The sequence below is a fragment of the Canis lupus genome, chromosome 6, assembly GCF_011100685.1.
Source record: "Canis lupus familiaris isolate Mischka breed German Shepherd chromosome 6, alternate assembly UU_Cfam_GSD_1.0, whole genome shotgun sequence".
NCBI lineage: Eukaryota > Metazoa > Chordata > Mammalia > Carnivora > Canidae > Canis > Canis lupus.
The window spans coordinates 48,361,558-48,375,504 of record NC_049227.1 but is presented as its reverse complement, the minus strand read 5'-3'; positions in this window follow the sequence as shown (position 1 = coordinate 48,375,504).

Genomic DNA, 13,947 nt, shown 5'->3' with positions numbered 1-13,947 from the left:
ACCCCTACAACGACGCCCCACCGTCAGCAGGAAGTAGCCAGAGCAGAGTCGACGCCCCCGACACCATTATATAAAACAAAAGGTCGGAATGTTGGGGCCAGGCGGGAAGGGAAACTCCTCAAGATGGCGGATACGCCAAAATGGCTGAGGTTCCTGTCACCACCTCCACTTGGGATGACAGCTTGAGCAGACCCTTACACCTCTCCTTTGGACTTCCTCAACCGAACCCAATGCCCTTCAAACCCCAGAGGAGGAAGTCACCTTTGACTGGTCGAATTGCAATCCTTCCTTTGCATATGAGCCAACCAATAGGAAACCGTTCTGCCTTACAACGTTATGTAAACCCCCTACCACCTTGTCTTGGCGCGACTTCCTCGACTCACTCTCTTTTCCCCGTGAGTCGTGGAACCTCGCCCGAGGGTGCCTGCAATAAAATCTGTTCTTGGACCCTCGCTTGCCTTGGAGATCTCATTTCCATCTAGTTACTAAAAAACTTAACACTCTCTCAGCTTCCTAGAGTCGAAGTGTTACAGGCGTGTTCTGAATTAGGCTTTGGCTTAAGGGAATGTTGTGGCTGGTTTGGTTTTCTATCCAGGCCACTACAACTTTCTCCATATAAGCAACAAGGATGTTTCACTTTCTTTATCTATCACTTGTGTGTTCACTGGAGTTGCAATTTTAATCTCCTTCAAGAACTTCTCTTTTGCATTCACAATTTGGCTAACTGGTGTCAGAGGTCTCACTTTCAGTTTATCTTGGCTTTCAACATGACTTCCTCACTAAATTTAATCATTTCTATATTTTAAAGTGAGAGATGTGCAACTCTTCATTTCACTTACAGACTTAGGAACCTTTGTAGGGTTTTTATTGGCATAACTACAGTATTGTTGTGTCTCAGGAAATAGGAAGCCTGAGGAGATGGAGAGGGTTAAGGGATGGTGGGTTGGTCGGGCATTCAGAACACACATATTTATTGATTTATTGTCTTGAATAGGCATGGTTTATGAGATCCCAAAACGGTTACAATAGTAATATCAAAGATCACTAATCACAGATCACCATAACAATTATAATAATAATGCAAAAGTTCAAAATATTTTGAGAATTACCAAAATGTGACACAGAGACACAGTGAACAAACGCTATTGGAAAAATGGTGCCCATAGACTTGGTCGATGCAGGGTTGCCACAAACATTCAACTTGTTAAAAATACAGTATCTACAAAGCACAGTAAAACAAAATACAATAAAATGAGGTATGCTTTATAATTTCTTTAATTAAACATGTAACTAATAAGCTCAGAGACTGAGTTGGAACCTGAATGTCTCTTGATATTGTGCCTGGATAAGCTTTGGTCTCATTAACTGAATAGCAGTTTCAATATGGCTGTTTCTTTACTTAAATTGACTCAAATTTGTCATCATGAGATTTTTATTCCTCATAATTAAATAATTATTAATAGATCATTTAAAGGGTTCTTTAAATAAAATAATAAGCCCTATATACCTGTTACCTCTTAATTTCCCACTTTAATTATTATAATTAGCAGTTCTTTATTCTGTTTAATTCTACACAGCTATAACAAGTAACCTTTAGCTATTTTTATTATCTCTATAAAATTTTAAAGTTTAAACTTTGTTTTGATAGTTTGTCAGATTTCTGAGCATTCTGATTTTGTAGCATAATAATTCCTGTAGCATTTTTTAACCTATATGGAGTTATAACTATTGAAATTGGAGATAGAAAAAATAAGAAAATCTTGTTATGTGTACAATTGCCCTACTTTTCTCTGATATTTCTTTTTCTCTTCTTTATGTAGGAATGAACAGAAGTTCTGTGTGGGACAAATACCAATTATTTCATAGGTTAAGCTGTTTTTCCATTCATTTTAGCTCATGATGGACAGAGACATTCTTAAGACCAATTCTACTCTTTTTGAACTTTTATTTATTATACTTTTACATCATTTTTTAAAATTGTCTATTGATTTTCACTGATGTATTTCCCCCCAAATAAGTAAACTATATAAAGTACTAAAAATGTCTTTGGAACTTTATAAATAAAATTTCTTTCATAAAAGCTACTGTACTCTACAAAATATATTTACATTATTATCTCATTTGAAGCTCACAACTACTCTGTATTTATGAAGAAAAAAGAAGAAAAAATAAACTTGAGTAGATAAGATGATGTTTCAACACTCACCTAATGTCAGTAGATAGAAATATTTTAAAATTAGATATTTTAATTCAATATCAAATATCCTTTCCAATGTACTACATTAAACCACTTTTCCACGGATATTAAAAAGTAAAAGTAAAACATTGTTGACAGGTTCTTCTGTATTTTGTTCTTCTTAGAAAAAAAAAAAAAAGCTTTGAAAAAAATCCTAAGATTCTTAAATAATATTGTCTCTTCTTTCATTGTAATTATGCTTTCTCCACCTATTCCTTTAATTTATGTGAGTTCACATAAATGAGTTCACATTAGAATGTCTTTTTCAACACATATGGAATTATTCTATAGCTGTGGAATATTACAGTCATAGTCTATAGGCCTTACCTGGCTTGCTATCTGTTTTGATAACCAGAGATTTTTTTTAATTATCACTAGACCCATTTATTTATGTGTTATCAAAGTCTGCCTTAATGGCCCAAGGACAAAGTTGAATGAGGTGACAGACAGTATTGGCCTGAAAATCAGAAAACATTTAGTATCTGGCCCTTTAAACAAGATGTGGTCAACCACTATTCTCTACTAACTAATGTGAACCAGAAAACTTTGCTATTCTAATTATTAAACTCAGATCAAATAAACAAGTTAAGAGAAAACATTCAAAATGAAGCTATGGCTTGCAGAGACCATAATATATTTTGTATGTTAGGAAGAATAAATATTGATTTGTAGGTCTAATATTAGACTTTAACTTTTATGCTTTTTATTCCTGTTATATTCTTGTTTGCTTTCTCTTAAATTTTATAACTTCATTAATAGATACAATAGTATTTACTATTAAACCCAGGTCTTTAAGGATGAATTAGGTCAAAAAGGAGGGAGAAAGAGAAAAGTGTTCTAGGATGAGGAAATAGCTTATGGAAACACACGTGGAAATGAATGAATATAGAACTGATACTGTCAGAGTAAAGAGTATGTAGGGAAATACTTAAGATTATAGCATATACATTAGTGTATAACTTCTCTGTATGTTGTGGATTAAAGATGATGAAAGGTGTGAGGTTTATCTTTCCTCTTATAATATGGACAGGCTATTGATGTCTGTGACTGAAAGAATATAGGACAAATGACACTATTTAAGTTTCTGGACCTATCTTTAAGAGACTGTCAGCTTCCACTTCCTGTCTTTTGGAATTGTCACTCTTAGAATCAGTTGCCATGCTGTGAGAAGCCCAAGCTACATGGAAAGACACATGGGATTACTCTAGTAAATAGCCTCAGTTGAACTTCTGGCCAATGACCTCAGTATCAACTTCTAGTCCTGTGAGTTTTAGGACTCACATGCAGTTCAGTTGAATCTAGTCTTTAGTAAATGACTTCCACATAAGCTGGTATTTGACTGTGGTCACATGAGGATCCTGAGCGAGAATTATTCCACTGACTCACAACTAATTTTGACAAAGCAGGAAAGGATAGCGGAAGGGAAAAAAGCCTCTTCAACAAATAGTGTTGGGAAAACTGGACAGTGACATGCAGAATAATGAAACTGGACTTTTTTTTTTTTTTTAGATTTTATTTATTTATTCATGAGAGACACAGAGAGAGAGGCAGAGACATAGGCAGAGGGAGAAGCAGGCTCCCTGTGGGGAGCCCAATAGGGGAATTGATCTCCAGGATCATGCCCTGACCCAAACACAGATGCTCAACCACTGATCACCCAGGTGTCCTGAAACTGGACCACTTTTGACACCATATACATAAATAAATTCAAAATGGTTGAAGGACCTAAATGTAAGACAAGAGATCATCAAAATCCTAGGGGAAAAAAAAACAGGCAGCAAACTCTTTAACCTTAGCCACAGCAACTTCTTACTAGACATGTCTCTAGAGGCAAGGGAAACAAAAGCAAAAGTGAACTACTGGGAACTCTTCAAGATAAAAAGCTTCTGCACAGTGAAAGAAACAATAAACAAAACAATAAAGGCAACCTATGGAATGAGGGATGAATTTTGCAAATGACATATCAGACAAGGGGCTAGCATCCAGAATATATAAAGAACTCATCAAAATCATCATCAACAACAACAAAACAAATAATCCAGTTAAGAAAAGGCAGAAGACATAAACAAATTTCTCCCAGAAGATATACAAATGGCTGACAGATGTAAAGATGCTCAATATTACTCATCAGAAAAATACAAATCAAAAAGACAATTAGATATCGCCTCCTATCTGTCAGAAAGGCAAAAATTAACAACAGGAAACAACAGATGTTGGCGAGACAGTGGAGAAAGGGAAACTCTTATGCTCTGTTGATGGGAATTCAAAATGGTACAGCCCTTCTGTATAATAGTATGAAGGGTCCTCAAAAGGTTAAAAATAGAGCTATCCTCTGACCCAGCAATTACATTACTAGCATTCAAAAATGCTGATTTGAAGCACATGAACTCCAATGTTTAATATATATGTATATATATATATATATACATATATATATAAAAAATCAAAATAATGATATCAGCCATCAAAAATAATGAAATCTTGCCATTTGCAACAATATGGATGGAACTAGAGTGCATTATGCTAAGTGAAATATGTCAGTCAGAGAAAGACAAATATATGATATTCATATATGGAATTTAAGAAACAAAATAGACAAACATAGAGGATGGGAAGGAAAAATAAAATAAGATAAAAACAGAGATGGAGGCAAACCAAAAGAGACTCTTAGCTATAGTGAAGAAACTAAGGGTTGCTGGAGGTGCAACAGATGAGGGGTTGGGCTAAATGGGTGAAGAGCATTAAAGAATGCATTTGTTATATGTAAGTGATGAATCACTGAATTCTACTCCTGAAATCAATACTATACTATATGTTAACTAAATTGAATTTAAATTAAAAAAAAAAGAGAACTATTCCATTGAGCCCAGTCAATCCATGGAATTGTAAACAACAACAATTGACCGTGGTTTTAGATTTGATGTAATTTATTGTGCAGCAATAGTGATCTGATAGGTTATCAGATAATTGCTTCTCAAAATATTCACAAGCAGCATGTCTGTGGATCTAATATTTTAGTTTATTAAAGATGTGACCCAAAGAGATACTGTTAAATTTGGCATGATGAGTATTATTTAAGCTGTGCTGATTCACAAGCTCCAAAATCTTGTAATAGGAGAAAGAAATAACATTTACTTGATTTTATCTTTGATTTTCTTTGTGATGGCTACTCGTCTTTTTTGTTTTTTAATGAAGTATAGCTGACATACAATGTTACACTAATTACAGGTGTAAACATAATGATCTGACAATTCTGCACATTACACAATGCTCACTACAATAAATGTAGTTATCATCAGTCACCATACAATGTTATTACAATATTATTGACCATATTCCCTATGCTGTGATTTTTCATCCCTGGGACTTATTTATTTTATACCTGAAAGTTTGTACTCACTACTACATGATTTTAAAATACACACATTACAAATTGAATCATACTTTTTTTCCTATCATGAGACTCGGTTTAACAAGCGTAAAGAAAAAATTGAAAAAAAAAAAAACCCCTCTAGACAGTAAATATAATTGTATTCATTGTATTATTCTTTTAATTTTTAAAATATGATTAGTGTTGTTATGGATTTTAAAAACTAAGAAATAAGCTTTTCAGCAAAGTCCAAACAGAAGCTTACTTATTTTGGTGCAAAATCACTTGCCTTATTTTTTTTCAAGAGGACTACTTTTTTTTTAAAGACTTCACTAGAGGTAGTGTTTTCCTCTCAAGCCGATAACACTCACAGCAGCAGTACTGAAGGACAACTGCTCAGCATTTGCATTCATAGCATCTCAGTGGGAACAGCTAGACACAAAATGATTTAATTACATCGGTAGTTCCTTGCCAGACCATACATTTCAAACTGGTAGGAAAAAAATTTTTGTTTTCTGTGATATGTTTGTTAAATTTCTGACTCTTAGTAGGTCCTAAATAAAGGTTTGTTGAGTAGACAAAGAAAAAAAAAAAAAAAAAAAACCACAGTCTCTCCCAAACAGAGGTTTTTAGCCCTTATTCCTGGTTGAACTGCCTGATGCTTCATTCAGATCCCACTTTAAGCCCAATCTCCCTGATATGGAGAACTGTGTTCACACAGGTTCTTGCTTCTTGTGAGGGCTTATCACTTTAGATGAAAGTGATAGCTCCTTGCAATTCATTTTAATTCCATGCCTTTTATCCAGGTGAGTAGTAAGTGTCGGCCCAAAGATAACTGAATAGAAGAATGTCATTCCCTGTGATTGCATCATTATCTGAATTATAGGCTACTTGTTCTATTAATTCTAAATCTGTACTCTTCCCATTCTATGAAGTGAGATGATTTGGATGGTTAATTAACAGAGGATTTTCTCTAATGATTCAGAGGGCATGGATTCCTGAGCATGCCTGTTTACTTCTTTGAGGCTCATTTTTATCAACCACATGAAATCCTATCCTGCCATATTTTTATGAGGATTGCTGTCTATAGTATCCATTACATTAAAATGTATTAAAATTACAAAGTTTTGGATATATATGATAAATATATGTTCAGATACTTAGATAAGTGCATATTATTAATTTGTCTGCTAACATTTGGGGGTCTTTCCTACATTATTTTATCCATATGGCATGATAATTCTTCTAAAGGTTGATACAGCTTTCTGGAATTATGCTCAAAAGATAGGTTATACTATATATATTAAATGTTTAGTTGTCTTTAATCCAATAGAATTTTTAAATTTAATAATGTCTAAATATATTTATTTTATATGCCCAATATTTAAAGTAACTAAGTTCTGAAATTGGCATTAGGCCTATTTTGTCTATAAGATGTGTGGATTAAGATTTATTTCCTGTGATCCATTTCCCTAGGATCAAATAGGACAGCTTCTTTAAAACTCATTTCTCATTATATCCTTATAATGTTAAATATCATCCCATTGTGTAGGCAGAGGATACATCTCATCTACCATCTCTAACAACACTATTAACTTTTAATAAGCAGTTATTCTTCAATTGGCTATACTAAACAAGATGGGAAATGATGGTTTTCATTCTCAGTGAAATTTTTATTCTTTACATAACCGTCCTTCCGACCCATTATAAAATCATACAAGCTAAATAGCTATGCCATATGTAGCAGCAACTGTGTGCTAGATCTTGTTCTGAGTCCTTCATATTATTAGGTCATTTATTTCATGCGATATAGAAGATGTGTACTATCATTATTCCCATTCTCTGGAGAAAAGAGATATCAAGTAATCTGTTCAAAGTCATATAGCTAAGAAGTAATAAAGACACAGTTTGAATCCAGGCAGGTTTTCTCTAAAGTTTGTGGTTGTATCACTGTGGTACGCTGTCTTTTGAGATCCCAAACATCTGAAATGCAGAACTAGTAAAATGACTAAATTAGGTATGGGAATAGATTTTGCTGGCATCTCTATAGGAGTAGGAAATTCATGGCCTACTCATCACATTGCATCTGGTAGAAGATCCCACTTGACAGGTATTGTTTTTTTAAGGCTGCTGCAATGAAATACCACAAATTTCGTAACTTAACATAACAGAAATTTATTATCTTATAATTCTGGGGGCCAGAAGGCTCTAGGGGAGATTTCTTCTTTGCCTCTTATACCTTCCTGTGTTCATAGGCATTCCTTGGCTTATGGAAGCATGATAGTAATCTCTGCCTTTACGTTCTAATGGCCTTCTTTCCTGTATCTCTTCTGTGACTGTGACATTGTCCTTTTGCTTCTCCTCTAGAAACACAGGATGACCGCATTTCCTGATTCTTACTTAATTACAAGTACAAAGTACTTTTTTCTAAATACTATCATTTTTATAGTTTCCAAGGGTTGGGACTTAGACTTACTATTATTATTTTTAAAGATTTTATTTATTTATTCATGAGAGACACAGAGAGAGAGAGCGAGAGAGAGCGAGAGAGACAGAGAGACAGAGACACAGGCAGAGGGAGAAGCAGGCCCCATGCAGGGAGCCTGACGTGGGACTCCATCCCGGGTCTCCAGGATCATGCCCTGGGTTGAAGGCAGTGCTAAACCGCTGAGCCACCCAGTTGCCCTATTTATTATTATTATTATTATTATTATTATTATTATTTTGAGGCCACAATTTAATCCACCACAGTACTTATCTCTAGATCAATGATAAATAAAAACCTTAAATTTAAAGAAGATAAGCTCTTTCTCCTCAGCACTAGATAAAGAAGATGGGTTGACAAAACCCAGAAACATCTCCCTAATGCCCATGAGACTGTCCCTGAAAAATATCTTATTGTCAATACTAAGCTATCTCAACAGAGGCAGAAAGAACTATAACTGCTCAAAACTTTATCTTTCCTGTCTGGGCAAGCAGAGAGAAAATGCAGTTATCATAACCACAGAGTGCTAATTCTTTCCACAAGAAATAATAATTGAAAAGTACTCTGGACAAGAGAAAATAAAAAAACTGGGATCCCCAGAGAGAATAGGAGTATGAAACAAGGAGACACATTGAGAGCTCCAGGTGAAATTCTCCCTTCCTGCAATGTACTAATAAAAACGGTGTCCAAACCGATATTATGAGATGCCCTAAGCTTTTCACTCTTTGAACTTGTAATGATGGGTGAGAGAAATGTGGTACTGAATAATGATGACAAACTAAGGTAAGCATTGGCTATAAAGCTTCATGCCAGATTAGGAAATTCTCTGAGGCTTACAAGTATCAATCTATTGTGCTAGAATAGCCCAAAATAAATGAAATGACACCTAGTATATAACACAGAGAAAACATCTCAAAGGAGAGATCAAGTCAGGTCCTCAAGAAGTGCTACAGGTTCCTGGACTCTAAAAAGGTCAATTTAACGCAATTTCCTAATGTCATACTCTATTGAGAACATGGGAATAAAATAATCTACAGCTGTTTTACAGAGGACTAACTGGGAAGATTGAATAAGGCATGCCACTAAACAAAAACAAAATTAAGAAGAACAGCATGAAAATCATTCAAATATACAAAAGTAACAAAGTGGCAAAAACTGATGTTGCGAAGATAAATGGAAAATTCAGGCTATAGGAAAATGTAATCCAAAGGATAAGAAGCAGAGATAATAAAAACCTTAGTTTCTACAACAAGTTGTTATATGCTATAGAAATAAATTACTAAAATCATGAAATCAATAAAGTAAATGCTCAAAGATATAATACTTAAGCGAAGTAGAATTAGAGTTAAAAAGAGAAATTGACAAGCTAAGGAAACAATTTGAGGATGCAAACTAACATAACTACAGAATTATTATTTACTCATAAGTGTGGTAAATAAGGCTGAAAAATAGAATTCAATTGAAACATTAACAGTGAATGCAAAGGGAACAGGCCAAGAGGTTTAAGTAAGAGAAAATAATACAATGGAGGACAAAGGAAATACAACTTAAAAGCAATTGTTATCAAAATGGAAAATTCAAAAAATGCAAGAGAACGTTCTTCAAATTTCCAGCTTCTGCCTGGTTTGGTTTCTGCGAAGCAGCTATGCCATCTCACGATCCCTGATATTGAGACTTTGTTATCTTCTTGGACCAAGAGAACCAAGTAGGGACAAGGAGGAATCAATAGATGCTAGAGGTGTCATTGAAGTAGAACTTTCATTGTCTCCCAACACTATTTGCTGTAGAAGACCCACCACACCTGCTGCTTCTTTTATGCTTGCGTCTCCAGGAACATCAGCGCCCACTAGTTCAAGCCACAAACCTCAGACTAAACATCAGTGCTTTCTTTATCCTCCCCCAGCTTTATTGAGAGACAAATGACATACAGCATTGACACATGCATCAATTACCACATCATTACCATAACAGGATTAGGGAGGGTAGTTAACACTGCCATCACCTCACATATTACTTTATGTATGCATATGTGTGTGTGGTAAGAATTAAAGATTTAGGGACACCTGGGTGGCTCAGCAGTTGAGTGTCTGCCTTTGGCTCAGGTCGTGATCCTGGAGACTCAGTTGAGTCCCACGTCGGGCTCCCTGCATGGAGCCTGCTTCTCCCTCTGCCTGTGTCTCTGCCTCACTCCCTCTGTCTCTCATGAATAAATAAATAATTTTTTAAAAAGAATTAAAGGTTTACTCTTTTAGCAACTCTCAAGTATATAATGCAGTTTAGACAGCTTGCTGAATATTAGATCCCCAGAACTTATATGTATATGATAACTGGAAGTTTGCACATTTGACCAACATCCTCCCATTTTCATCACTCCTTGCCCTGAGAAACATCATTCTACTCTCTTCTGTTTCTATGAATTTGGATGTTTAAAAAAATATTTTATTTATGAGAGAAAGAGAGAAAGAGAGAGAGAGAGAGAGGCAGAGACACAGGCAGAGGGAGAAGCAGGCTCCATGCAGGGAGCCCTATGTGGGACTCGATCCCGGATCTCCAGGATCACATCCTGGGCTGAAGGTGGTGCTAAACTGCTGAGCCACCTGGGCTGCCCTGGATTTTTTTTTTTTTTTTTTTTTTTTTTTTTTTAAGATTCCATATGTAAGTGAATTCATGCAATATATTTTTTTTTCTAAATTTTTACTTGAAAAAAATTTTTATTTTTATTATTGAAGTATAGCTGATATAAGATGTTATGTTAGCTTCAGGTATAAAACATAGCGATTCAACAATTCTATGCATTACTCAATGCTCACCATGATAAGTAGATCATACAGTATTTTTCTTTCTCTATTTGACTGTTTCACTTAGCATAATGCCCCCAAGGCCTATCCACGTTGTTTTAAATGGCAGGATATCATTCTTTTTTATAGCTGAATTATGTTCCATTGTATGTATATATCACATTTTTGTTATCCATTCATCTGTTGATGGACACTTAAGATCTTTCCAGGTCTTGGCTTTATGAATAATGTTGCAATGAATATGGCAGTACATATATCTTTTTGAGATAATGATTTAATTTCCTTCAGACATATACAGCAAAATGGGGTTCCTGTATCAAATGTTACCTCTACTGTTAATTTTTTGAGGAACCATCATACTTCAGTTTTCCACAGGAGTTGTACCAAATTACACTTCCACCAGTGTACAAGTGTTTCCTTTTCTCCAGATCTTTGCCATTATGTTATATCTTGTCTCTTTGGTAATAGCCATTCTAACAGACATGAGGTGATATCTTACTGCGGTTTTGACTTGCATTTCTCTGATGATTAGTGATGTTACATGTCTTTTCATGTACCTGTTGGACATTTCTATGTCATCTTTAGAAAAATGTCTATTCAGGTCATTTGCCCATTTTTAACTGGATTATTGGGATTTTTTTTTCCTGGTATTGAGTTGTATGTGTTTCTTAAATATTTGGGATGTTAATTTCTTATCTGATCTATAATTTGCAAAGAACTTCCCCTAATTCATAGGTTTCTTCTTCATACTATTGATTGTTTTGTTGTGCAGAAGCTCTTTAGGATGGGATCCCTGGGTGGCGCAGTGGTTTGGCTCCTGCCTTTGGCCCAGGGCGTGATCCTGGAGACCCGGGATCGAATCCCACGTCGGGCTCCCTGTGCATGGAGCCTGCTTCTCCCTCTGCCTGTGTCTCTGCCTCTCTCTCTCTGTGTGACTATCATGAATAAATAAATAAAATCTTTAAAAAAAAATAAAAGAAGCTCTTTAGGATTCTTGGAGGCACACACATGAGAGAGTCTCTGATCTGGTCCCTGTTCCAGCAGGCCTGCTTTTGACCTGTGGCTGAGAGAGAGCTATGCATTGTAAAGTGCCCTTTCAAGGTCTCAGGGGGCTCAGGCAGGAGTCTCTCCTCCTGGATCCCTGTGCCAGCAGGCCTCTTCATGGACTGTGGTCTTCACGGACTGTGGTTGAGAGTCTCCTGGAGTTGAGTACATGGCTCTTTCAGGATCTTTGGAAACACAGACAGGAATGTCTTCCACTGGAACTTGAACCCTCAGGAGTGGATTGTTGCTGACAGACTGGTGGATTGTGGCTGTGAGGAAGTTGGAGCCCCATATAAACCCCTTTCAGGATCTCCAGCAATATAGATGGTACTGTCTCCCTCAGGGACTCTGTACCAGCAAAACTATTTATGGACTTTAGCTGGGATAGGAGCCCACTTGCAGGGGCCTGTCAGGATTTACAGTGGAACTGTGAAGTTGGTGGGCTTACCTCTAGGCTCTCTCAGACTGGGGCTGAGAGGGGCTGGAGCCAGTTTACAGAACATTTCAGGGTAAGTAGCATGAATTCTGTATTATGCCTATCACCTGATGCATAGATAAACATGACTGCTCCCAGGTCCTTTGGCATAGGGTGCTGGTGACAAGACCAAGCCACCCCTGTAGCTGAGTCCTCAGGGCTATGGAGCTGTTTCTGGGGCTGTAGTAGAGACCACAGTTGGTGTGTTGGCTGCTTGGCCATGAGCCTGTGTTCCCAGAAAGGCTTCCCTTGGTCTTTGACTGTCCTGGGTTTTCATATAGTTTCCTATGTGGATCCCCAAAATCCCACAGTCACTTTTGTCCTTAGATGGATGCCAAGCTGTAGTTGAAGTGGGGATAAGAAACGACATCTTATTGAACCATATTACTGATGTCCTTTCCTTATGCCATCTGTCAGGTTGTACATCTTGTTGACACAAATAGCAAACCATCTTATCTCAGTTACCATTTCTATCATTACTTTCCTATCCCAGACTTATTTGGCCATTTTTTTAAGGAGTGAATCGTTCACCAACATCTCTCATGAATGATACATGCATGTTCAATAAAAGGCTGTGAAGTAGATTATTTAAGGCCCATCAATATGCTGGCCCTGGAAAAATTAGGCATACTATTGAGTTCATGCCAAGATTATTTTAAGGAACTTGAAGGTTAATCGATTTTTTTTTCTAGCAAAAAAAAAAAAAAAAAAGAAAAAAAAAAAAAGAAAAATTCCATTTAGTAAGATACTGCATTCTGGAATTTCAGCTAAACATGGGTACAAGTATGTGAGAAAAATCAGATCTATATATCTAAGGGGGCAGAAAGGTGGTTTTATTGGCCACTGTTTTTATTTTTTATTTTATTTTTTATTAGTTTTTTTAGATAATGAGAGACAGGGAGAGGGAAAGAGGGAGAAAGAATCTTAAGTTCTGGGTGTCAGAGCCTGACTTGGGACTTGATTTCACAATCCTGAGCTCATGACCCGAACCAAAATAAAAAATCCATTGCTTAATTGATTGAGCTGCCTAGGTGCCTCTGGTCATTGTTTTCAAATGAGAGTATCCCTATGTGAATTGATGTCACATAGATCTTTTTATTACAATATAAACTCCACAACACTGTTTTTATTTTTTTAAATCCAATTTAACAATACTACTTTCCTACTTTGAAAACATAAGTGATTACTCTTTGGATAAAAGAACATTTCTTCAACATATTTTCTCACATATATCAAACATTTAAATACCATTAATCAAATGAAACCCTTTTTCTTTTAATATGAGACATGAAACATAAAATTCTTGCCAATCAAAAACACAGATCTCCAGTATTTCAAATGTTTTTCAGAGAACTCAACCATTAATTTCACTGACCTAGCATTTGCCAAATGCTTATTTGACTTAACTTGATATTTGAGATAGAGATTATGATAAACATATATGTCATTGTCTGTTTGAGCTGCTATGTCAAAATACCACTAACTGAGTCGCTTATAAACAACAGGAAGTTTTTTCACACAGTTCTAGAGTCTGGGAAG